At 44.8% G+C, this 26,838-nt stretch overlaps 7 non-coding genes across 7 annotated transcripts; all 7 read left to right on the plus strand.

Annotated features, from left to right (window-relative positions):
- The first annotated feature begins 1,504 nt into the window (after nt 1-1,504).
- LOC142190716 (U1 spliceosomal RNA) lies at nt 1,505-1,668 on the plus strand. Its single transcript, XR_012714397.1, has one exon. It is a non-coding gene; the product is annotated as a U1 spliceosomal RNA (small nuclear RNA).
- A 3,869-nt stretch (nt 1,669-5,537) lies between these two features.
- Nucleotides 5,538-5,701, plus strand: LOC142190647 (U1 spliceosomal RNA). The gene has a single exon (XR_012714332.1). It is a non-coding gene; the product is annotated as a U1 spliceosomal RNA (small nuclear RNA).
- A 3,872-nt stretch (nt 5,702-9,573) lies between these two features.
- On the plus strand, nt 9,574-9,737 carry LOC142190648 (U1 spliceosomal RNA). The gene has a single exon (XR_012714333.1). It is a non-coding gene; the product is annotated as a U1 spliceosomal RNA (small nuclear RNA).
- Nucleotides 9,738-13,609: 3,872 nt separating this feature from the next.
- LOC142190650 (U1 spliceosomal RNA) lies at nt 13,610-13,773 on the plus strand. Its single transcript, XR_012714335.1, has one exon. It is a non-coding gene; the product is annotated as a U1 spliceosomal RNA (small nuclear RNA).
- Nucleotides 13,774-17,639: 3,866 nt separating this feature from the next.
- On the plus strand, nt 17,640-17,803 carry LOC142190651 (U1 spliceosomal RNA). The gene has a single exon (XR_012714336.1). It is a non-coding gene; the product is annotated as a U1 spliceosomal RNA (small nuclear RNA).
- A 3,866-nt stretch (nt 17,804-21,669) lies between these two features.
- On the plus strand, nt 21,670-21,833 carry LOC142190708 (U1 spliceosomal RNA). Its single transcript, XR_012714389.1, has one exon. It is a non-coding gene; the product is annotated as a U1 spliceosomal RNA (small nuclear RNA).
- A 3,866-nt stretch (nt 21,834-25,699) lies between these two features.
- Nucleotides 25,700-25,863, plus strand: LOC142190652 (U1 spliceosomal RNA). The gene has a single exon (XR_012714337.1). It is a non-coding gene; the product is annotated as a U1 spliceosomal RNA (small nuclear RNA).
- The last annotated feature ends 975 nt before the right edge of the window (nt 25,864-26,838 follow it).

Consider the following 26,838-nt stretch of genomic DNA (forward strand, 5'->3'; position numbering starts at 1 on the left):
GTGTCGCTACTCTCTTGTTTTAGTACTTTAAATGCTTCCTTTTTATCCCTCATTGCATTCTGTACTGTTTTAGTTAGCCATATTGGTTTTCTATGATTTCTAGCCCGCTTATTCCCATAGGGTATGTGTTTTCTAGTGCTCTTATTTAGTATATTTTTGAAGATGTCCCATTTAGTTTGTGTTCCCGTCACGTTGAGGACATTGTCCCAGTTTATGCTGCTAGGCTCCTCTCTCAGCTGGTTAAAATTTGCCTTCCTGAAGTTTAGTGTTTTTGTACCCCCTCTAATGAACGTCTTCTTAATGTGTACAAGAAAACTTATTCTGTTATGGTCACTATTACCCAGATGTCCCCCAACCTCCACTTTTGATAGTGTGTCAGGTTCATTTGTTAAAATTAGGTCTAAAAGGGCCTGGCCTCTTGTTGGGTCCTGCACTAGTTGCGATAGGTAATTGTCTTTTATTACTGACAAGAACCTGCTCCCTTTGTTGGATCTGCAGGTTTCTGCCTCCCAGTTGATATCTGGGTAGTTGAAATCCCCCATAATAATGACTTTATTCTGCTTTGCGGCCTCATCTATTTGTTTTATTAGTACATTTTCAGCTTCTTCCATTATATTTGGAGATTTATAACAAACCCCTATCAGTATTTTATTATTTTTTGTTCCTCCCGTAATCTCCACCCATAAGGACTCCACATAATCATTTTCCTCCCAGATGTCCTCACGCAGGACTGGCTTAAGGCCGTTTTTTACGTATAAGCAAACCCCTCCCCCTTTCTTATTTGTACGCTCCTTTCTAAACATACTGTACCCTTGTTTATTTACAGCCCAGTCATAGCTAGAGTCCAGCCATGTCTCACTTACCCCCCACCATGTCATAATTGTCTTCCAACATCATCACTTCTAGTTCCTCCATCTTGTTAGTAAGACTTCGGGCATTCGTATGCATACATTTCATAGATTTATCTTCCCTACTCTTCCACTGCCTACTGACTGCTCTAACCCGACCCCCTGCTCCACCCCCAGTTTCAGTATCTAGCCCTCTTTCCATTTCTACACTATCTTGCCCTCTACATGTTACCCTCTCCCCCCAGTACCTAGTTTAAACACTCCTCCAACCGTCTAGCCATCTTCTCTTCTAATTCTAATGAGCCATCCCGGCTTAAGTAAACCAAAGGCACGCAGCTGCCTCGTGCCTGACTCTGCTGCCCAGCCAGCGCTCGGTTTCTGGAAGCCGCCACCCATTCGCCCCCTCCCCTTTCGTTTTATGCTAATGCCCTTGCTGCACTGCATCTTGGAAATGCCTAGCCGGGAACATTTGAATGCAGGCAGCGGGGTGTCGGGGCGAGGAATGGAGCGCAGCCTGTGCTACGGCCGCCTACCGAGGAAAACGCATGCGGTGTGGCATTGCACCATGCGGACCTCTGTTGGCCAAGGGCCAATGCCTCCCCAATGCGGCAGGGCTGCGGGGGAGGGGCGCTGGCCTAGCAGTCGGTGAATAACTCATACTTACCTGGCAGGGGAGATACCATGATCATGAAGGTGGTTCTCCCAGGGTGAGGCTCATCCATTGCACTCCGGGTGTGCTGACCCCTGCGATTTCCCCAAATGCGGGAAACTCGACTGCATAATTTGTGGTAGTGGGGGACTGCGTTCGCGCTTTCCTCTGATTTTCTCTGGTTGAAAGACAGTGCTCGTTCCTTGCTTCCTCTCGCTTGCTAGTTTGTTGCTCGATGCTGCGTACCTGTGCAGTACACTCAGATGGTTAGACTATCGCAACCGGGTTGCTGGCAGAGAGGCACGCTGCTGCTGCTGCCGCCGCTGCCACAGTGTAAGCAAAGCATTCCAGGTGGCCTTTGTCTCCCTCTAGTGGATGAGCGACAGTCCACTCATTCAGTCACACCGTTGGAACGTTAGAGTTTCAACTGTTATGGTGATGCAGCAAGTTCTCCGCTTCAGGCCTGAACCCGCCGCTTTCCATACCTGCCATTCATAGTTACATAGTAGATGAAGTTGGATAAAGACATGAGTCCATCAAGTCCAACCTATAGCCCTACAATCCCCTACAGTGTTGATCCAGGGGAAGGCAAAAACCCCCATGAGGCTCATGCCAATTGCCCTATTTCAGAGGAAAAAATTCCTTCCCGACTCCAAATCTGGCAGTCAGTATAAAACCCTGGATCAACGTGTCCTTAAAATCTAGAGACCATAACCCATTATATTTTTCTCTTCAAGAAAGGCATCCAGGCCCACTTTGAACTTGTTCAGTGAATCCGCCATCACCACTTCCTGGGGCAGAGACTTCCAGAGCCTCGCTGTTCTTACTGTGAAGAATCCCCTTCTATGTTTCTGGTGAAACCTTCTCTCCTCCATACGTAGTGGATGTCCTCTTGTCACTGTCACTGGCCTAGGAGTAAAAAGATCCTTAGAAAGTTCTTTGTATTGTCCCTTCATGTATTTGTACATTGTTATTAGATCTCCCCGTAGACGTCTTTTCTCTAAGCTGAATAACCCCAAGTTTGTTAATCTATCGTTGTACTCCAGTCCACCCATTCCCCTAATCATTTTGGTTGCCCGTCTTTGCACTTTTTCAAGTTCACGTATGTCTTTCTTGTATATCGGGGCCCAAAATTGTGCACAATATTCTAAGTGTGGCCGTACCAGTGATTTGTATAGAGGCATAACTATGTCCTTGTCATGAGAATCTAGACCTCTTTTGATGCATCCCATAATTTTATTTGCCTTGGCAGCAGCTGCCTGACACTGGTCATTAAAGGTAAGCTTGCTGTCCACCAAAATCCCTAAGTCTTTTTCATTGACAGTCTTACCCAGTAATTTACTATTTAGTACATAGTCATACATTTTATTACGTCGCCCAAAGTGCATTACTTTACATTTGTCAACATTAAACTTCATTTGCCAAGTCTCCGCCCATGCTTCCAGTTTCCTTAGATCCCCTTGCAATATTCTACTATCCTCCTCATTATTGATTACCCTACAAAGTTTAGTATCATCTGCAAATATAGACACCCTGCTTTGTAAACCCTCTACCAGGTCATTAATAAAGATGTTAAACAAGAGAGGACCTAATACTGACCCCTGCGGCACCCCACTGGTGACTGTGGCCCCGTCTGAATATTTACCATTAACAAGTACCCTCTGTTTCCTATCAGTGAGCCAGTTGCTAACCCAAATGCATATGTTTCCCCCCAGTCCCAACAATCTCATTTTGCATCCCAACCGTTTATCTGGAACAGTATCAAAAGCCTTTGAAAAGTCCAGGTACACCACGTCTACTGCATTAGCCATGTCCAGTCTTGAACTGACCTCCTCATAGAAGCTGATCAGATTAGTCTGACAGGACCGATTCCTCATAAACCCATGCTGATTGGGTGTTATAAGATTATTTACATTGAGATACCCCAGGATAGCATCTCTTAGAAAGCCCTCAAATATCTTTCCCACCACAGAAGTTAAACTTACTGGCCTATAGTTTCCAGGTTCCCTTTTACACCCCTTTTTGAAAATTGGCACCACATTTGCTATTCGCCAATCCTGTGGAACAGACCCAGTCATTACTGAATCCTTAAATATTAGATACAAGGGTCTATCTATGACCATGCTTAATTCCCTCAGAACTCGGGGGTGTATACCATCTGGACCGGGCGATTTCTCTATTTTAGTGTTTTGCAGGCGGCGCTGCACTTCTTCCTGGGTTAAGCAGGTGACATTTAATTGAGAGTTAACATTACCCCTAATCATGTTGCCGGCCAATGGATATTCTTGTGTAAACACTGTAGAGAAGAAGGCATTTAATACTTGTGCTCTTTCCTCATCCTCCTCCACCATTACACCCAGATTATTTTTGAGAGTGCCGACATTGTCAGTTTTTATTCTCTTATTATTTATGTAATTGAAGAATAATTTTGGATTACTTTTACTTTCCTTGGCAATTTTTCTCTCAGCCTCAATCTTCGCCTCCTTTATTTGTTTTTTGCACAATTTATTTTTCTCTGTTATAGTTTTTTAATGCTGTGTCGCTACTCTCTTGTTTTAGTACTTTAAATGCTTCCTTTTTATCCCTCATTGCATTCTGTACTGTTTTAGTTAGCCATATTGGTTTTCTATGATTTCTAGCCCGCTTATTCCCATAGGGTATGTGTTTTCTAGTGCTCTTATTTAGTATATTTTTGAAGATGTCCCATTTAGTTTGTGTTCCCGTCACGTTGAGGACATTGTCCCAGTTTATGCTGCTAGGCTCCTCTCTCAGCTGGTTAAAATTTGCCTTCCTGAAGTTTAGTGTTTTTGTACCCCCTCTAATGAACGTCTTCTTAATGTGTACAAGAAAACTTATTCTGTTATGGTCACTATTACCCAGATGTCCCCCAACCTCCACTTTTGATAGTGTGTCAGGTTCATTTGTTAAAATTAGGTCTAAAAGGGCCTGGCCTCTTGTTGGGTCCTGCACTAGTTGCGATAGGTAATTGTCTTTTATTACTGACAAGAACCTGCTCCCTTTGTTGGATCTGCAGGTTTCTGCCTCCCAGTTGATATCTGGGTAGTTGAAATCCCCCATAATAATGACTTTATTCTGCTTTGCGGCCTCATCTATTTGTTTTATTAGTACATTTTCAGCTTCTTCCATTATATTTGGAGATTTATAACAAACCCCTATCAGTATTTTATTATTTTTTGTTCCTCCCGTAATCTCCACCCATAAGGACTCCACATAATCATTTTCCTCCCAGATGTCCTCACGCAGGACTGGCTTAAGGCCGTTTTTTACGTATAAGCAAACCCCTCCCCCTTTCTTATTTGTACGCTCCTTTCTAAACATACTGTACCCTTGTTTATTTACAGCCCAGTCATAGCTAGAGTCCAGCCATGTCTCACTTACCCCCCACCATGTCATAATTGTCTTCCAACATCATCACTTCTAGTTCCTCCATCTTGTTAGTAAGACTTCGGGCATTCGTATGCATACATTTCATAGATTTATCTTCCCTACTCTTCCACTGCCTACTGACTGCTCTAACCCGACCCCCTGCTCCACCCCCAGTTTCAGTATCTAGCCCTCTTTCCATTTCTACACTATCTTGCCCTCTACATGTTACCCTCTCCCCCCAGTACCTAGTTTAAACACTCCTCCAACCGTCTAGCCATCTTCTCTTCTAATTCTAATGAGCCATCCCGGCTTAAGTAAACCAAAGGCACGCAGCTGCCTCGTGCCTGACTCTGCTGCCCAGCCGGAGCTCGGTTTCTGGAAGCCGCCACCCATTCGCCCCCTCCCCTTTCGTTTTATGCTAATGCCCTTGCTGCACTGCATCTTGGAAATGCCTAGCCGGGAACATTTGAATGCAGGCAGCGGGGTGTCGGGGCGAGGAATGGAGCGCAGCCTGTGCTACGGCCGCCTACCGAGGAAAACGCATGCGGTGTGGCATTGCACCATGCGGACCTCTGTTGGCCAAGGGCCAATGCCTCCCCAATGCGGCAGGGCTGCGGGGGAGGGGCGCTGGCCTAGCAGTCGGTGAATAACTCATACTTACCTGGCAGGGGAGATACCATGATCATGAAGGTGGTTCTCCCAGGGTGAGGCTCATCCATTGCACTCCGGGTGTGCTGACCCCTGCGATTTCCCCAAATGCGGGAAACTCGACTGCATAATTTGTGGTAGTGGGGGACTGCGTTCGCGCTTTCCCCTGATTTTCTCTGGTTGAAAGACAGTGCTCGTTCCTTGCTTCCTCTCGCTTGCTAGTTTGTTGCTCGATGCTGCGTACCTGTGCAGTACACTCAGATGGTTAGACTATCGCAACCGGGTTGCTGGCAGAGAGGCACGCTGCTGCTGCTGCTGCCGCCGCTGCCACAGTGTAAGCAAAGCATTCCAGGTGGCCTTTGTCTCCCTCTAGTGGATGAGCGACAGTCCACTCATTCAGTCACACCGTTGGAACGTTAGAGTTTCAACTGTTATGGTGATGCAGCAAGTTCTCCGCTTCAGGCCTGAACCCGCCGCTTTCCATACCTGCCATTCATAGTTACATAGTAGATGAAGTTGGATAAAGACATGAGTCCATCAAGTCCAACCTATAGCCATACAATCCCCTACAGTGTTGATCCAGGGGAAGGCAAAAACCCCCATGAGGCTCATGCCAATTGCCCTATTTCAGAGGAAAAAATTCCTTCCCGACTCCAAATCTGGCAGTCAGTATAAAACCCTGGATCAACGTGTCCTTAAAATCTAGAGACCATAACCCATTATATTTTTCTCTTCAAGAAAGGCATCCAGGCCCACTTTGAACTTGTTCAGTGAATCCGCCATCACCACTTCCTGGGGCAGAGACTTCCAGAGCCTCGCTGTTCTTACTGTGAAGAATCCCCTTCTATGTTTCTGGTGAAACCTTCTCTCCTCCATACGTAGTGGATGTCCTCTTGTCACTGTCACTGGCCTAGGAGTAAAAAGATCCTTAGAAAGTTCTTTGTATTGTCCCTTCATGTATTTGTACATTGTTATTAGATCTCCCCGTAGACGTCTTTTCTCTAAGCTGAATAACCCCAAGTTTGTTAATCTATCGTTGTACTCCAGTCCACCCATTCCCCTAATCATTTTGGTTGCCCGTCTTTGCACTTTTTCAAGTTCACGTATGTCTTTCTTGTATATCGGGGCCCAAAATTGTGCACAATATTCTAAGTGTGGCCGTACCAGTGATTTGTATAGAGGCATAACTATGTCCTTGTCATGAGAATCTAGACCTCTTTTGATGCATCCCATAATTTTATTTGCCTTGGCAGCAGCTGCCTGACACTGGTCATTAAAGGTAAGCTTGCTGTCCACCAAAATCCCTAAGTCTTTTTCATTGACAGTCTTACCCAGTAATTTACTATTTAGTACATAGTCATACATTTTATTACGTCGCCCAAAGTGCATTACTTTACATTTGTCAACATTAAACTTCATTTGCCAAGTCTCCGCCCATGCTTCCAGTTTCCTTAGATCCCCTTGCAATATTCTACTATCCTCCTCATTATTGATTACCCTACAAAGTTTAGTATCATCTGCAAATATAGACACCCTGCTTTGTAAACCCTCTACCAGGTCATTAATAAAGATGTTAAACAAGAGAGGACCTAATACTGACCCCTGCGGCACCCCACTGGTGACTGTGGCCCCGTCTGAATATTTACCATTAACAAGTACCCTCTGTTTCCTATCAGTGAGCCAGTTGCTAACCCAAATGCATATGTTTCCCCCCAGTCCCAACAATCTCATTTTGCATCCCAACCGTTTATCTGGAACAGTATCAAAAGCCTTTGAAAAGTCCAGGTACACCACGTCTACTGCATTAGCCATGTCCAGTCTTGAACTGACCTCCTCATAGAAGCTGATCAGATTAGTCTGACAGGACCGATTCCTCATAAACCCATGCTGATTGGGTGTTATAAGATTATTTACATTGAGATACCCCAGGATAGCATCTCTTAGAAAGCCCTCAAATATCTTTCCCACCACAGAAGTTAAACTTACTGGCCTATAGTTTCCAGGTTCCCTTTTACACCCCTTTTTGAAAATTGGCACCACATTTGCTATTCGCCAATCCTGTGGAACAGACCCAGTCATTACTGAATCCTTAAATATTAGATACAAGGGTCTATCTATGACCATGCTTAATTCCCTCAGAACTCGGGGGTGTATACCATCTGGACCGGGCGATTTCTCTATTTTAGTGTTTTGCAGGCGGCGCTGCACTTCTTCCTGGGTTAAGCAGGTGACATTTAATTGAGAGTTAACATTACCCCTAATCATGTTGCCGGCCAATGGATATTCTTGTGTAAACACTGTAGAGAAGAAGGCATTTAATACTTGTGCTCTTTCCTCATCCTCCTCCACCATTACACCCAGATTATTTTTGAGAGTGCCGACATTGTCAGTTTTTATTCTCTTATTATTTATGTAATTGAAGAATAATTTTGGATTACTTTTACTTTCCTTGGCAATTTTTCTCTCAGCCTCAATCTTCGCCTCCTTTATTTGTTTTTTGCACAATTTATTTTTCTCTGTTATAGTTTTTTAATGCTGTGTCGCTACTCTCTTGTTTTAGTACTTTAAATGCTTCCTTTTTATCCCTCATTGCATTCTGTACTGTTTTAGTTAGCCATATTGGTTTTCTATGATTTCTAGCCCGCTTATTCCCATAGGGTATGTGTTTTCTAGTGCTCTTATTTAGTATATTTTTGAAGATGTCCCATTTAGTTTGTGTTCCCGTCACGTTGAGGACATTGTCCCAGTTTATGCTGCTAGGCTCCTCTCTCAGCTGGTTAAAATTTGCCTTCCTGAAGTTTAGTGTTTTTGTACCCCCTCTAATGAACGTCTTCTTAATGTGTACAAGAAAACTTATTCTGTTATGGTCACTATTACCCAGATGTCCCCCAACCTCCACTTTTGATAGTGTGTCAGGTTCATTTGTTAAAATTAGGTCTAAAAGGGCCTGGCCTCTTGTTGGGTCCTGCACTAGTTGCGATAGGTAATTGTCTTTTATTACTGACAAGAACCTGCTCCCTTTGTTGGATCTGCAGGTTTCTGCCTCCCAGTTGATATCTGGGTAGTTGAAATCCCCCATAATAATGACTTTATTCTGCTTTGCGGCCTCATCTATTTGTTTTATTAGTACATTTTCAGCTTCTTCCATTATATTTGGAGATTTATAACAAACCCCTATCAGTATTTTATTATTTTTTGTTCCTCCCGTAATCTCCACCCATAAGGACTCCACATAATCATTTTCCTCCCAGATGTCCTCACGCAGGACTGGCTTAAGGCCGTTTTTTACGTATAAGCAAACCCCTCCCCCTTTCTTATTTGTACGCTCCTTTCTAAACATACTGTACCCTTGTTTATTTACAGCCCAGTCATAGCTAGAGTCCAGCCATGTCTCACTTACCCCCCACCATGTCATAATTGTCTTCCAACATCATCACTTCTAGTTCCTCCATCTTGTTAGTAAGACTTCGGGCATTCGTATGCATACATTTCATAGATTTATCTTCCCTACTCTTCCACTGCCTACTGACTGCTCTAACCCGACCCCCTGCTCCACCCCCAGTTTCAGTATCTAGCCCTCTTTCCATTTCTACACTATCTTGCCCTCTACATGTTACCCTCTCCCCCCAGTACCTAGTTTAAACACTCCTCCAACCGTCTAGCCATCTTCTCTTCTAATTCTAATGAGCCATCCCGGCTTAAGTAAACCAAAGGCACGCAGCTGCCTCGTGCCTGACTCTGCTGCCCAGCCGGAGCTCGGTTTCTGGAAGCCGCCACCCATTCGCCCCCTCCCCTTTCGTTTTATGCTAATGCCCTTGCTGCACTGCATCTTGGAAATGCCGAGCCGGGAACATTTGAATGCAGGCAGCGGGGTGTCGGGGCGAGGAATGGAGCGCAGCCTGTGCTACGGCCGCCTACCGAGGAAAACGCATGCGGTGTGGCATTGCACCATGCGGATCTCTGTTGGCCAAGGGCCAATGCCTCCCCAATGCGGCAGGGCTGCGGGGGAGGGGCGCTGGCCTAGCAGTCGGTGAATAACTCATACTTACCTGGCAGGGGAGATACCATGATCATGAAGGTGGTTCTCCCAGGGTGAGGCTCATCCATTGCACTCCGGGTGTGCTGACCCCTGCGATTTCCCCAAATGCGGGAAACTCGACTGCATAATTTGTGGTAGTGGGGGACTGCGTTCGCGCTTTCCCCTGATTTTCTCTGGTTGAAAGACAGTGCTCGTTCCTTGCTTCCTCTCGCTTGCTAGTTTGTTGCTCGATGCTGCGTACCTGTGCAGTACACTCAGATGGTTAGACTATCGCAACTGGGTTGCTGGCAGAGAGGCACGCTGCTGCTGCTGCTGCCGCCGCTGCCACAGTGTAAGCAAAGCATTCCAGGTGGCCTTTGTCTCCCTCTAGTGGATGAGCGACAGTCCACTCATTCAGTCACACCGTTGGAACGTTAGAGTTTCAACTGTTATGGTGATGCAGCAAGTTCTCCGCTTCAGGCCTGAACCCGCCGCTTTCCATACCTGCCATTCATAGTTACATAGTAGATGAAGTTGGATAAAGACATGAGTCCATCAAGTCCAACCTATAGCCCTACAATCCCCTACAGTGTTGATCCAGGGGAAGGCAAAAACCCCCATGAGGCTCATGCCAATTGCCCTATTTCAGAGGAAAAAATTCCTTCCCGACTCCAAATCTGGCAGTCAGTATAAAACCCTGGATCAACGTGTCCTTAAAATCTAGAGACCATAACCCATTATATTTTTCTCTTCAAGAAAGGCATCCAGGCCCACTTTGAACTTGTTCAGTGAATCCGCCATCACCACTTCCTGGGGCAGAGACTTCCAGAGCCTCGCTGTTCTTACTGTGAAGAATCCCCTTCTATGTTTCTGGTGAAACCTTCTCTCCTCCATACGTAGTGGATGTCCTCTTGTCACTGTCACTGGCCTAGGAGTAAAAAGATCCTTAGAAAGTTCTTTGTATTGTCCCTTCATGTATTTGTACATTGTTATTAGATCTCCCCGTAGACGTCTTTTCTCTAAGCTGAATAACCCCAAGTTTGTTAATCTATCGTTGTACTCCAGTCCACCCATTCCCCTAATCATTTTGGTTGCCCGTCTTTGCACTTTTTCAAGTTCACGTATGTCTTTCTTGTATATCGGGGCCCAAAATTGTGCACAATATTCTAAGTGTGGCCGTACCAGTGATTTGTATAGAGGCATAACTATGTCCTTGTCATGAGAATCTAGACCTCTTTTGATGCATCCCATAATTTTATTTGCCTTGGCAGCAGCTGCCTGACACTGGTCATTAAAGGTAAGCTTGCTGTCCACCAAAATCCCTAAGTCTTTTTCATTGACAGTCTTACCCAGTAATTTACTATTTAGTACATAGTCATACATTTTATTACGTCGCCCAAAGTGCATTACTTTACATTTGTCAACATTAAACTTCATTTGCCAAGTCTCCGCCCATGCTTCCAGTTTCCTTAGATCCCCTTGCAATATTCTACTATCCTCCTCATTATTGATTACCCTACAAAGTTTAGTATCATCTGCAAATATAGACACCCTGCTTTGTAAACCCTCTACCAGGTCATTAATAAAGATGTTAAACAAGAGAGGACCTAATACTGACCCCTGCGGCACCCCACTGGTGACTGTGGCCCCGTCTGAATATTTACCATTAACAAGTACCCTCTGTTTCCTATCAGTGAGCCAGTTGCTAACCCAAATGCATATGTTTCCCCCCAGTCCCAACAATCTCATTTTGCATCCCAACCGTTTATCTGGAACAGTATCAAAAGCCTTTGAAAAGTCCAGGTACACCACGTCTACTGCATTAGCCATGTCCAGTCTTGAACTGACCTCCTCATAGAAGCTGATCAGATTAGTCTGACAGGACCGATTCCTCATAAACCCATGCTGATTGGGTGTTATAAGATTATTTACATTGAGATACCCCAGGATAGCATCTCTTAGAAAGCCCTCAAATATCTTTCCCACCACAGAAGTTAAACTTACTGGCCTATAGTTTCCAGGTTCCCTTTTACACCCCTTTTTGAAAATTGGCACCACATTTGCTATTCGCCAATCCTGTGGAACAGACCCAGTCATTACTGAATCCTTAAATATTAGATACAAGGGTCTATCTATGACCATGCTTAATTCCCTCAGAACTCGGGGGTGTATACCATCTGGACCGGGCGATTTCTCTATTTTAGTGTTTTGCAGGCGGCGCTGCACTTCTTCCTGGGTTAAGCAGGTGACATTTAATTGAGAGTTAACATTACCCCTAATCATGTTGCCGGCCAATGGATATTCTTGTGTAAACACTGTAGAGAAGAAGGCATTTAATACTTGTGCTCTTTCCTCATCCTCCTCCACCATTACACCCAGATTATTTTTGAGAGTGCCGACATTGTCAGTTTTTATTCTCTTATTATTTATGTAATTGAAGAATAATTTTGGATTACTTTTACTTTCCTTGGCAATTTTTCTCTCAGCCTCAATCTTCGCCTCCTTTATTTGTTTTTTGCACAATTTATTTTTCTCTGTTATAGTTTTTTAATGCTGTGTCGCTACTCTCTTGTTTTAGTACTTTAAATGCTTCCTTTTTATCCCTCATTGCATTCTGTACTGTTTTAGTTAGCCATATTGGTTTTCTATGATTTCTAGCCCGCTTATTCCCATAGGGTATGTGTTTTCTAGTGCTCTTATTTAGTATATTTTTGAAGATGTCCCATTTAGTTTGTGTTCCCGTCACGTTGAGGACATTGTCCCAGTTTATGCTGCTAGGCTCCTCTCTCAGCTGGTTAAAATTTGCCTTCCTGAAGTTTAGTGTTTTTGTACCCCCTCTAATGAACGTCTTCTTAATGTGTACAAGAAAACTTATTCTGTTATGGTCACTATTACCCAGATGTCCCCCAACCTCCACTTTTGATAGTGTGTCAGGTTCATTTGTTAAAATTAGGTCTAAAAGGGCCTGGCCTCTTGTTGGGTCCTGCACTAGTTGCGATAGGTAATTGTCTTTTATTACTGACAAGAACCTGCTCCCTTTGTTGGATCTGCAGGTTTCTGCCTCCCAGTTGATATCTGGGTAGTTGAAATCCCCCATAATAATGACTTTATTCTGCTTTGCGGCCTCATCTATTTGTTTTATTAGTACATTTTCAGCTTCTTCCATTATATTTGGAGATTTATAACAAACCCCTATCAGTATTTTATTATTTTTTGTTCCTCCCGTAATCTCCACCCATAAGGACTCCACATAATCATTTTCCTCCCAGATGTCCTCACGCAGGACTGGCTTAAGGCCGTTTTTTACGTATAAGCAAACCCCTCCCCCTTTCTTATTTGTACGCTCCTTTCTAAACATACTGTACCCTTGTTTATTTACAGCCCAGTCATAGCTAGAGTCCAGCCATGTCTCACTTACCCCCCACCATGTCATAATTGTCTTCCAACATCATCACTTCTAGTTCCTCCATCTTGTTAGTAAGACTTCGGGCATTCGTATGCATACATTTCATAGATTTATCTTCCCTACTCTTCCACTGCCTACTGACTGCTCTAACCCGACCCCCTGCTCCACCCCCAGTTTCAGTATCTAGCCCTCTTTCCATTTCTACACTATCTTGCCCTCTACATGTTACCCTCTCCCCCCAGTACCTAGTTTAAACACTCCTCCAACCGTCTAGCCATCTTCTCTTCTAATTCTAATGAGCCATCCCGGCTTAAGTAAACCAAAGGCACGCAGCTGCCTCGTGCCTGACTCTGCTGCCCAGCCGGAGCTCGGTTTCTGGAAGCCGCCACCCATTCGCCCCCTCCCCTTTCGTTTTATGCTAATGCCCTTGCTGCACTGCATCTTGGAAATGCCTAGCCGGGAACATTTGAATGCAGGCAGCGGGGTGTCGGGGCGAGGAATGGAGCGCAGCCTGTGCTACGGCCGCCTACCGAGGAAAACGCATGCGGTGTGGCATTGCACCATGCGGACCTCTGTTGGCCAAGGGCCAATGCCTCCCCAATGCGGCAGGGCTGCGGGGGAGGGGCGCTGGCCTAGCAGTCGGTGAATAACTCATACTTACCTGGCAGGGGAGATACCATGATCATGAAGGTGGTTCTCCCAGGGTGAGGCTCATCCATTGCACTCCGGGTGTGCTGACCCCTGCGATTTCCCCAAATGCGGGAAACTCGACTGCATAATTTGTGGTAGTGGGGGACTGCGTTCGCGCTTTCCCCTGATTTTCTCTGGTTGAAAGACAGTGCTCGTTCCTTGCTTCCTCTCGCTTGCTAGTTTGTTGCTCGATGCTGCGTACCTGTGCAGTACACTCAGATGGTTAGACTATCGCAACCGGGTTGCTGGCAGAGAGGCACGCTGCTGCTGCCGCCGCTGCCACAGTGTAAGCAAAGCATTCCAGGTGGCCTTTGTCTCCCTCTAGTGGATGAGCGACAGTCCACTCATTCAGTCACACCGTTGGAACGTTAGAGTTTCAACTGTTATGGTGATGCAGCAAGTTCTCCGCTTCAGGCCTGAACCCGCCGCTTTCCATACCTGCCATTCATAGTTACATAGTAGATGAAGTTGGATAAAGACATGAGTCCATCAAGTCCAACCTATAGCCCTACAATCCCCTACAGTGTTGATCCAGGGGAAGGCAAAAACCCCCATGAGGCTCATGCCAATTGCCCTATTTCAGAGGAAAAAATTCCTTCCCGACTCCAAATCTGGCAGTCAGTATAAAACCCTGGATCAACGTGTCCTTAAAATCTAGAGACCATAACCCATTATATTTTTCTCTTCAAGAAAGGCATCCAGGCCCACTTTGAACTTGTTCAGTGAATCCGCCATCACCACTTCCTGGGGCAGAGACTTCCAGAGCCTCGCTGTTCTTACTGTGAAGAATCCCCTTCTATGTTTCTGGTGAAACCTTCTCTCCTCCATACGTAGTGGATGTCCTCTTGTCACTGTCACTGGCCTAGGAGTAAAAAGATCCTTAGAAAGTTCTTTGTATTGTCCCTTCATGTATTTGTACATTGTTATTAGATCTCCCCGTAGACGTCTTTTCTCTAAGCTGAATAACCCCAAGTTTGTTAATCTATCGTTGTACTCCAGTCCACCCATTCCCCTAATCATTTTGGTTGCCCGTCTTTGCACTTTTTCAAGTTCACGTATGTCTTTCTTGTATATCGGGGCCCAAAATTGTGCACAATATTCTAAGTGTGGCCGTACCAGTGATTTGTATAGAGGCATAACTATGTCCTTGTCATGAGAATCTAGACCTCTTTTGATGCATCCCATAATTTTATTTGCCTTGGCAGCAGCTGCCTGACACTGGTCATTAAAGGTAAGCTTGCTGTCCACCAAAATCCCTAAGTCTTTTTCATTGACAGTCTTACCCAGTAATTTACTATTTAGTACATAGTCATACATTTTATTACGTCGCCCAAAGTGCATTACTTTACATTTGTCAACATTAAACTTCATTTGCCAAGTCTCCGCCCATGCTTCCAGTTTCCTTAGATCCCCTTGTAATATTCTACTATCCTCCTCATTATTGATTACCCTACAAAGTTTAGTATCATCTGCAAATATAGACACCCTGCTTTGTAAACCCTCTACCAGGTCATTAATAAAGATGTTAAACAAGAGAGGACCTAATACTGACCCCTGCGGCACCCCACTGGTGACTGTGGCCCCGTCTGAATATTTACCATTAACAAGTACCCTCTGTTTCCTATCAGTGAGCCAGTTGCTAACCCAAATGCATATGTTTCCCCCCAGTCCCAACAATCTCATTTTGCATCCCAACCGTTTATCTGGAACAGTATCAAAAGCCTTTGAAAAGTCCAGGTACACCACGTCTACTGCATTAGCCATGTCCAGTCTTGAACTGACCTCCTCATAGAAGCTGATCAGATTAGTCTGACAGGACCGATTCCTCATAAACCCATGCTGATTGGGTGTTATAAGATTATTTACATTGAGATACCCCAGGATAGCATCTCTTAGAAAGCCCTCAAATATCTTTCCCACCACAGAAGTTAAACTTACTGGCCTATAGTTTCCAGGTTCCCTTTTACACCCCTTTTTGAAAATTGGCACCACATTTGCTATTCGCCAATCCTGTGGAACAGACCCAGTCATTACTGAATCCTTAAATATTAGATACAAGGGTCTATCTATGACCATGCTTAATTCCCTCAGAACTCGGGGGTGTATACCATCTGGACCGGGCGATTTCTCTATTTTAGTGTTTTGCAGGCGGCGCTGCACTTCTTCCTGGGTTAAGCAGGTGACATTTAATTGAGAGTTAACATTACCCCTAATCATGTTGCCGGCCAATGGATATTCTTGTGTAAACACTGTAGAGAAGAAGGCATTTAATACTTGTGCTCTTTCCTCATCCTCCTCCACCATTACACCCAGATTATTTTTGAGAGTGCCGACATTGTCAGTTTTTATTCTCTTATTATTTATGTAATTGAAGAATAATTTTGGATTACTTTTACTTTCCTTGGCAATTTTTCTCTCAGCCTCAATCTTCGCCTCCTTTATTTGTTTTTTGCACAATTTATTTTTCTCTGTTATAGTTTTTTAATGCTGTGTCGCTACTCTCTTGTTTTAGTACTTTAAATGCTTCCTTTTTATCCCTCATTGCATTCTGTACTGTTTTAGTTAGCCATATTGGTTTTCTATGATTTCTAGCCCGCTTATTCCCATAGGGTATGTGTTTTCTAGTGCTCTTATTTAGTATATTTTTGAAGATGTCCCATTTAGTTTGTGTTCCCGTCACGTTGAGGACATTGTCCCAGTTTATGCTGCTAGGCTCCTCTCTCAGCTGGTTAAAATTTGCCTTCCTGAAGTTTAGTGTTTTTGTACCCCCTCTAATGAACGTCTTCTTAATGTGTACAAGAAAACTTATTCTGTTATGGTCACTATTACCCAGATGTCCCCCAACCTCCACTTTTGATAGTGTGTCAGGTTCATTTGTTAAAATTAGGTCTAAAAGGGCCTGGCCTCTTGTTGGGTCCTGCACTAGTTGCGATAGGTAATTGTCTTTTATTACTGACAAGAACCTGCTCCCTTTGTTGGATCTGCAGGTTTCTGCCTCCCAGTTGATATCTGGGTAGTTGAAATCCCCCATAATAATGACTTTATTCTGCTTTGCGGCCTCATCTATTTGTTTTATTAGTACATTTTCAGCTTCTTCCATTATATTTGGAGATTTATAACAAACCCCTATCAGTATTTTATTATTTTTTGTTCCTCCCGTAATCTCCACCCATAAGGACTCCACATAATCATTTTCCTCCCAGATGTCCTCACGCAGGACTGGCTTAAGGCCGTTTTTTACGTATAAGCAAACCCCTCCCCCTTTCTTATTTGTACGCTCCTTTCTAAACATACTGTACCCTTGTTTATTTACAGCCCAGTCATAGCTAGAGTCCAGCCATGTCTCACTTACCCCCCACCATGTCATAATTGTCTTCCAACATCATCACTTCTAGTTCCTCCATCTTGTTAGTAAGACTTCGGGCATTCGTATGCATACATTTCATAGATTTATCTTCCCTACTCTTCCACTGCCTACTGACTGCTCTAACCCGACCCCCTGCTCCACCCCCAGTTTCAGTATCTAGCCCTCTTTCCATTTCTACACTATCTTGCCCTCTACATGTTACCCTCTCCCCCCAGTACCTAGTTTAAACACTCCTCCAACCGTCTAGCCATCTTCTCTTCTAATTCTAATGAGCCATCCCGGCTTAAGTAAACCAAAGGCACGCAGCTGCCTCGTGCCTGACTCTGCTGCCCAGCCGGAGCTCGGTTTCTGGAAGCCGCCACCCATTCGCCCCCTCCCCTTTCGTTTTATGCTAATGCCCTTGCTGCACTGCATCTTGGAAATGCCTAGCCGGGAACATTTGAATGCAGGCAGCGGGGTGTCGGGGCGAGGAATGGAGCGCAGCCTGTGCTACGGCCGCCTACCGAGGAAAACGCATGCGGTGTGGCATTGCACCATGCGGACCTCTGTTGGCCAAGGGCCAATGCCTCCCCAATGCGGCAGGGCTGCGGGGGAGGGGCGCTGGCCTAGCAGTCGGTGAATAACTCATACTTACCTGGCAGGGGAGATACCATGATCATGAAGGTGGTTCTCCCAGGGTGAGGCTCATCCATTGCACTCCGGGTGTGCTGACCCCTGCGATTTCCCCAAATGCGGGAAACTCGACTGCATAATTTGTGGTAGTGGGGGACTGCGTTCGCGCTTTCCCCTGATTTTCTCTGGTTGAAAGACAGTGCTCGTTCCTTGCTTCCTCTCGCTTGCTAGTTTGTTGCTCGATGCTGCGTACCTGTGCAGTACACTCAGATGGTTAGACTATCGCAACCGGGTTGCTGGCAGAGAGGCACGCTGCTGCTGCCGCCGCTGCCACAGTGTAAGCAAAGCATTCCAGGTGGCCTTTGTCTCCCTCTAGTGGATGAGCGACAGTCCACTCATTCAGTCACACCGTTGGAACGTTAGAGTTTCAACTGTTATGGTGATGCAGCAAGTTCTCCGCTTCAGGCCTGAACCCGCCGCTTTCCATACCTGCCATTCATAGTTACATAGTAGATGAAGTTGGATAAAGACATGAGTCCATCAAGTCCAACCTATAGCCCTACAATCCCCTACAGTGTTGATCCAGGGGAAGGCAAAAACCCCCATGAGGCTCATGCCAATTGCCCTATTTCAGAGGAAAAAATTCCTTCCCGACTCCAAATCTGGCAGTCAGTATAAAACCCTGGATCAACGTGTCCTTAAAATCTAGAGACCATAACCCATTATATTTTTCTCTTCAAGAAAGGCATCCAGGCCCACTTTGAACTTGTTCAGTGAATCCGCCATCACCACTTCCTGGGGCAGAGACTTCCAGAGCCTCGCTGTTCTTACTGTGAAGAATCCCCTTCTATGTTTCTGGTGAAACCTTCTCTCCTCCATACGTAGTGGATGTCCTCTTGTCACTGTCACTGGCCTAGGAGTAAAAAGATCCTTAGAAAGTTCTTTGTATTGTCCCTTCATGTATTTGTACATTGTTATTAGATCTCCCCGTAGACGTCTTTTCTCTAAGCTGAATAACCCCAAGTTTGTTAATCTATCGTTGTACTCCAGTCCACCCATTCCCCTAATCATTTTGGTTGCCCGTCTTTGCACTTTTTCAAGTTCACGTATGTCTTTCTTGTATATCGGGGCCCAAAATTGTGCACAATATTCTAAGTGTGGCCGTACCAGTGATTTGTATAGAGGCATAACTATGTCCTTGTCATGAGAATCTAGACCTCTTTTGATGCATCCCATAATTTTATTTGCCTTGGCAGCAGCTGCCTGACACTGGTCATTAAAGGTAAGCTTGCTGTCCACCAAAATCCCTAAGTCTTTTTCATTGACAGTCTTACCCAGTAATTTACTATTTAGTACATAGTCATACATTTTATTACGTCGCCCAAAGTGCATTACTTTACATTTGTCAACATTAAACTTCATTTGCCAAGTCTCCGCCCATGCTTCCAGTTTCCTTAGATCCCCTTGCAATATTCTACTATCCTCCTCATTATTGATTACCCTACAAAGTTTAGTATCATCTGCAAATATAGACACCCTGCTTTGTAAACCCTCTACCAGGTCATTAATAAAGATGTTAAACAAGAGAGGACCTAATACTGACCCCTGCGGCACCCCACTGGTGACTGTGGCCCCGTCTGAATATTTACCATTAACAAGTACCCTCTGTTTCCTATCAGTGAGCCAGTTGCTAACCCAAATGCATATGTTTCCCCCCAGTCCCAACAATCTCATTTTGCATCCCAACCGTTTATCTGGAACAGTATCAAAAGCCTTTGAAAAGTCCAGGTACACCACGTCTACTGCATTAGCCATGTCCAGTCTTGAACTGACCTCCTCATAGAAGCTGATCAGATTAGTCTGACAGGACCGATTCCTCATAAACCCATGCTGATTGGGTGTTATAAGATTATTTACATTGAGATACCCCAGGATAGCATCTCTTAGAAAGCCCTCAAATATCTTTCCCACCACAGAAGTTAAACTTACTGGCCTATAGTTTCCAGGTTCCCTTTTACACCCCTTTTTGAAAATTGGCACCACATTTGCTATTCGCCAATCCTGTGGAACAGACCCAGTCATTACTGAATCCTTAAATATTAGATACAAGGGTCTATCTATGACCATGCTTAATTCCCTCAGAACTCGGGGGTGTATACCATCTGGACCGGGCGATTTCTCTATTTTAGTGTTTTGCAGGCGGCGCTGCACTTCTTCCTGGGTTAAGCAGGTGACATTTAATTGAGAGTTAACATTACCCCTAATCATGTTGCCGGCCAATGGATATTCTTGTGTAAACACTGTAGAGAAGAAGGCATTTAATACTTGTGCTCTTTCCTCATCCTCCTCCACCATTACACCCAGATTATTTTTGAGAGTGCCGACATTGTCAGTTTTTATTCTCTTATTATTTATGTAATTGAAGAATAATTTTGGATTACTTTTACTTTCCTTGGCAATTTTTCTCTCAGCCTCAATCTTCGCCTCCTTTATTTGTTTTTTGCACAATTTATTTTTCTCTGTTATAGTTTTTTAATGCTGTGTCGCTACTCTCTTGTTTTAGTACTTTAAATGCTTCCTTTTTATCCCTCATTGCATTCTGTACTGTTTTAGTTAGCCATATTGGTTTTCTATGATTTCTAGCCCGCTTATTCCCATAGGGTATGTGTTTTCTAGTGCTCTTATTTAGTATATTTTTGAAGATGTCCCATTTAGTTTGTGTTCCCGTCACGTTGAGGACATTGTCCCAGTTTATGCTGCTAGGCTCCTCTCTCAGCTGGTTAAAATTTGCCTTCCTGAAGTTTAGTGTTTTTGTACCCCCTCTAATGAACGTCTTCTTAATGTGTACAAGAAAACTTATTCTGTTATGGTCACTATTACCCAGATGTCCCCCAACCTCCACTTTTGATAGTGTGTCAGGTTCATTTGTTAAAATTAGGTCTAAAAGGGCCTGGCCTCTTGTTGGGTCCTGCACTAGTTGCGATAGGTAATTGTCTTTTATTACTGACAAGAACCTGCTCCCTTTGTTGGATCTGCAGGTTTCTGCCTCCCAGTTGATATCTGGGTAGTTGAAATCCCCCATAATAATGACTTTATTCTGCTTTGCGGCCTCATCTATTTGTTTTATTAGTACATTTTCAGCTTCTTCCATTATATTTGGAGATTTATAACAAACCCCTATCAGTATTTTATTATTTTTTGTTCCTCCCGTAATCTCCACCCATAAGGACTCCACATAATCATTTTCCTCCCAGATGTCCTCACGCAGGACTGGCTTAAGGCCGTTTTTTACGTATAAGCAAACCCCTCCCCCTTTCTTATTTGTACGCTCCTTTCTAAACATACTGTACCCTTGTTTATTTACAGCCCAGTCATAGCTAGAGTCCAGCCATGTCTCACTTACCCCCCACCATGTCATAATTGTCTTCCAACATCATCACTTCTAGTTCCTCCATCTTGTTAGTAAGACTTCGGGCATTCGTATGCATACATTTCATAGATTTATCTTCCCTACTCTTCCACTGCCTACTGACTGCTCTAACCCGACCCCCTGCTCCACCCCCAGTTTCAGTATCTAGCCCTCTTTCCATTTCTACACTATCTTGCCCTCTACATGTTACCCTCTCCCCCCAGTACCTAGTTTAAACACTCCTCCAACCGTCTAGCCATCTTCTCTTCTAATTCTAATGAGCCATCCCGGCTTAAGTAAACCAAAGGCACGCAGCTGCCTCGTGCCTGACTCTGCTGCCCAGCCGGAGCTCGGTTTCTGGAAGCCGCCACCCATTCGCCCCCTCCCCTTTCGTTTTATGCTAATGCCCTTGCTGCACTGCATCTTGGAAATGCCTAGCCGGGAAAATTTGAATGCAGGCAGCGGGGTGTCGGGGCGAGGAATGGAGCGCAGCCTGTGCTACGGCCGCCTACCGAGGAAAACGCATGCGGTGTGGCATTGCACCATGCGGACCTCTGTTGGCCAAGGGCCAATGCCTCCCCAATGCGGCAGGGCTGCGGGGGAGGGGCGCTGGCCTAGCAGTCGGTGAATAACTCATACTTACCTGGCAGGGGAGATACCATGATCATGAAGGTGGTTCTCCCAGGGTGAGGCTCATCCATTGCACTCCGGGTGTGCTGACCCCTGTGATTTCCCCAAATGCGGGAAACTCGACTGCATAATTTGTGGTAGTGGGGGACTGCGTTCGCGCTTTCCCCTGATTTTCTCTGGTTGAAAGACAGTGCTCGTTCCTTGCTTCCTCTCGCTTGCTAGTTTGTTGCTCGATGCTGCGTACCTGTGCAGTACACTCAGATGGTTAGACTATCGCAACCGGGTTGCTGGCAGAGAGGCACGCTGCTGCTGCTGCCGCTGCCACAGTGTAAGCAAAGCATTCCAGGTGGCCTTTGTCTCCCTCTAGTGGATGAGCGACAGTCCACTCATTCAGTCACACCGTTGGAACGTTAGAGTTTCAACTGTTATGGTGATGCAGCAAGTTCTCCGCTTCAGGCCTGAACCCGCCGCTTTCCATACCTGCCATTCATAGTTACATAGTAGATGAAGTTGGATAAAGACATGAGTCCATCAAGTCCAACCTATAGCCCTACAATCCCCTACAGTGTTGATCCAGGGGAAGGCAAAAACCCCCATGAGGCTCATGCCAATTGCCCTATTTCAGAGGAAAAAATTCCTTCCCGACTCCAAATCTGGCAGTCAGTATAAAACCCTGGATCAACGTGTCCTTAAAATCTAGAGACCATAACCCATTATATTTTTCTCTTCAAGAAAGGCATCCAGGCCCACTTTGAACTTGTTCAGTGAATCCGCCATCACCACTTCCTGGGGCAGAGACTTCCAGAGCCTCGCTGTTCTTACTGTGAAGAATCCCCTTCTATGTTTCTGGTGAAACCTTCTCTCCTCCATACGTAGTGGATGTCCTCTTGTCACTGTCACTGGCCTAGGAGTAAAAAGATCCTTAGAAAGTTCTTTGTATTGTCCCTTCATGTATTTGTACATTGTTATTAGATCTCCCCGTAGACGTCTTTTCTCTAAGCTGAATAACCCCAAGTTTGTTAATCTATCGTTGTACTCCAGTCCACCCATTCCCCTAATCATTTTGGTTGCCCGTCTTTGCACTTTTTCAAGTTCACGTATGTCTTTCTTGTATATCGGGGCCCAAAATTGTGCACAATATTCTAAGTGTGGCCGTACCAGTGATTTGTATAGAGGCATAACTATGTCCTTGTCATGAGAATCTAGACCTCTTTTGATGCATCCCATAATTTTATTTGCCTTGGCAGCAGCTGCCTGACACTGGTCATTAAAGGTAAGCTTGCTGTCCACCAAAATCCCTAAGTCTTTTTCATTGACAGTCTTACCCAGTAATTTACTATTTAGTACATAGTCATACATTTTATTACGTCGCCCAAAGTGCATTACTTTACATTTGTCAACATTAAACTTCATTTGCCAAGTCTCCGCCCATGCTTCCAGTTTCCTTAGATCCCCTTGCAATATTCTACTATCCTCCTCATTATTGATTACCCTACAAAGTTTAGTATCATCTGCAAATATAGACACCCTGCTTTGTAAACCCTCTACCAGGTCATTAATAAAGATGTTAAACAAGAGAGGACCTAATACTGACCCCTGCGGCACCCCACTGGTGACTGTGGCCCCGTCTGAATATTTACCATTAACAAGTACCCTCTGTTTCCTATCAGTGAGCCAGTTGCTAACCCAAATGCATATGTTTCCCCCCAGTCCCAACAATCTCATTTTGCATCCCAACCGTTTATCTGGAACAGTATCAAAAGCCTTTGAAAAGTCCAGGTACACCACGTCTACTGCATTAGCCATGTCCAGTCTTGAACTGACCTCCTCATAGAAGCTGATCAGATTAGTCTGACAGGACCGATTCCTCATAAACCCATGCTGATTGGGTGTTATAAGATTATTTACATTGAGATACCCCAGGATAGCATCTCTTAGAAAGCCCTCAAATATCTTTCCCACCACAGAAGTTAAACTTACTGGCCTATAGTTTCCAGGTTCCCTTTTACACCCCTTTTTGAAAATTGGCACCACATTTGCTATTCGCCAATCCTGTGGAACAGACCCAGTCATTACTGAATCCTTAAATATTAGATACAAGGGTCTATCTATGACCATGCTTAATTCCCTCAGAACTCGGGGGTGTATACCATCTGGACCGGGCGATTTCTCTATTTTAGTGTTTTGCAGGCGGCGCTGCACTTCTTCCTGGGTTAAGCAGGTGACATTTAATTGAGAGTTAACATTACCCCTAATCATGTTGCCGGCCAATGGATATTCTTGTGTAAACACTGTAGAGAAGAAGGCATTTAATACTTGTGCTCTTTCCTCATCCTCCTCCACCATTACACCCAGATTATTTTTGAGAGTGCCGACATTGTCAGTTTTTATTCTCTTATTATTTATGTAATTGAAGAATAATTTTGGATTACTTTTACTTTCCTTGGCAATTTTTCTCTCAGCCTCAATCTTCGCCTCCTTTATTTGTTTTTTGCACAATTTATTTTTCTCTGTTATAGTTTTTTAATGCTGTGTCGCTACTCTCTTGTTTTAGTACTTTAAATGCTTCCTTTTTATCCCTCATTGCATTCTGTACTGTTTTAGTTAGCCATATTGGTTTTCTATGATTTCTAGCCCGCTTATTCCCATAGGGTATGTGTTTTCTAGTGCTCTTATTTAGTATATTTTTGAAGATGTCCCATTTAGTTTGTGTTCCCGTCACGTTGAGGACATTGTCCCAGTTTATGCTGCTAGGCTCCTCTCTCAGCTGGTTAAAATTTGCCTTCCTGAAGTTTAGTGTTTTTGTACCCCCTCTAATGAACGTCTTCTTAATGTGTACAAGAAAACTTATTCTGTTATGGTCACTATTACCCAGATGTCCCCCAACCTCCACTTTTGATAGTGTGTCAGGTTCATTTGTTAAAATTAGGTCTAAAAGGGCCTGGCCTCTTGTTGGGTCCTGCACTAGTTGCGATAGGTAATTGTCTTTTATTACTGACAAGAACCTGCTCCCTTTGTTGGATCTGCAGGTTTCTGCCTCCCAGTTGATATCTGGGTAGTTGAAATCCCCCATAATAATGACTTTATTCTGCTTTGCGGCCTCATCTATTTGTTTTATTAGTACATTTTCAGCTTCTTCCATTATATTTGGAGATTTATAACAAACCCCTATCAGTATTTTATTATTTTTTGTTCCTCCCGTAATCTCCACCCATAAGGACTCCACATAATCATTTTCCTCCCAGATGTCCTCACGCAGGACTGGCTTAAGGCCGTTTTTTACGTATAAGCAAACCCCTCCCCCTTTCTTATTTGTACGCTCCTTTCTAAACATACTGTACCCTTGTTTATTTACAGCCCAGTCATAGCTAGAGTCCAGCCATGTCTCACTTACCCCCCACCATGTCATAATTGTCTTCCAACATCATCACTTCTAGTTCCTCCATCTTGTTAGTAAGACTTCGGGCATTCGTATGCATACATTTCATAGATTTATCTTCCCTACTCTTCCACTGCCTACTGACTGCTCTAACCCGACCCCCTGCTCCACCCCCAGTTTCAGTATCTAGCCCTCTTTCCATTTCTACACTATCTTGCCCTCTACATGTTACCCTCTCCCCCCAGTACCTAGTTTAAACACTCCTCCAACCGTCTAGCCATCTTCTCTTCTAATTCTAATGAGCCATCCCGGCTTAAGTAAACCAAAGGCACGCAGCTGCCTCGTGCCTGACTCTGCTGCCCAGCCGGAGCTCGGTTTCTGGAAGCCGCCACCCATTCGCCCCCTCCCCTTTCGTTTTATGCTAATGCCCTTGCTGCACTGCATCTTGGAAATGCCTAGCCGGGAACATTTGAATGCAGGCAGCGGGGTGTCGGGGCGAGGAATGGAGCGCAGCCTGTGCTACGGCCGCCTACCGAGGAAAACGCATGCGGTGTGGCATTGCACCATGCGGACCTCTGTTGGCCAAGGGCCAATGCCTCCCCAATGCGGCAGGGCTGCGGGGGAGGGGCGCTGGCCTAGCAGTCGGTGAATAACTCATACTTACCTGGCAGGGGAGATACCATGATCATGAAGGTGGTTCTCCCAGGGTGAGGCTCATCCATTGCACTCCGGGTGTGCTGACCCCTGCGATTTCCCCAAATGCGGGAAACTCGACTGCATAATTTGTGGTAGTGGGGGACTGCGTTCGCGCTTTCCCCTGATTTTCTCTGGTTGAAAGACAGTGCTCGTTCCTTGCTTCCTCTCGCTTGCTAGTTTGTTGCTCGATGCTGCGTACCTGTGCAGTACACTCAGATGGTTAGACTATCGCAACTGGGTTGCTGGCAGAGAGGCACGCTGCTGCCGCCGCTGCCACAGTGTAAGCAAAGCATTCCAGGTGGCCTTTGTCTCCCTCTAGTGGATGAGCGACAGTCCACTCATTCAGTCACACCGTTGGAACGTTAGAGTTTCAACTGTTATGGTGATGCAGCAAGTTCTCCGCTTCAGGCCTGAACCCGCCGCTTTCCATACCTGCCATTCATAGTTACATAGTAGATGAAGTTGGATAAAGACATGAGTCCATCAAGTCCAACCTATAGCCCTACAATCCCCTACAGTGTTGATCCAGGGGAAGGCAAAAACCCCCATGAGGCTCATGCCAATTGCCCTATTTCAGAGGAAAAAATTCCTTCCCGACTCCAAATCTGGCAGTCAGTATAAAACCCTGGATCAACGTGTCCTTAAAATCTAGAGACCATAACCCATTATATTTTTCTCTTCAAGAAAGGCATCCAGGCCCACTTTGAACTTGTTCAGTGAATCCGCCATCACCACTTCCTGGGGCAGAGACTTCCAGAGCCTCGCTGTTCTTACTGTGAAGAATCCCCTTCTATGTTTCTGGTGAAACCTTCTCTCCTCCATACGTAGTGGATGTCCTCTTGTCACTGTCACTGGCCTAGGAGTAAAAAGATCCTTAGAAAGTTCTTTGTATTGTCCCTTCATGTATTTGTACATTGTTATTAGATCTCCCCGTAGACGTCTTTTCTCTAAGCTGAATAACCCCAAGTTTGTTAATCTATCGTTGTACTCCAGTCCACCCATTCCCCTAATCATTTTGGTTGCCCGTCTTTGCACTTTTTCAAGTTCACGTATGTCTTTCTTGTATATCGGGGCCCAAAATTGTGCACAATATTCTAAG

The sequence above is a fragment of the Leptodactylus fuscus genome, chromosome 1 (genome assembly GCF_031893055.1).
Source record: "Leptodactylus fuscus isolate aLepFus1 chromosome 1, aLepFus1.hap2, whole genome shotgun sequence".
Taxonomy (NCBI): Eukaryota; Metazoa; Chordata; class Amphibia; order Anura; family Leptodactylidae; genus Leptodactylus; species Leptodactylus fuscus.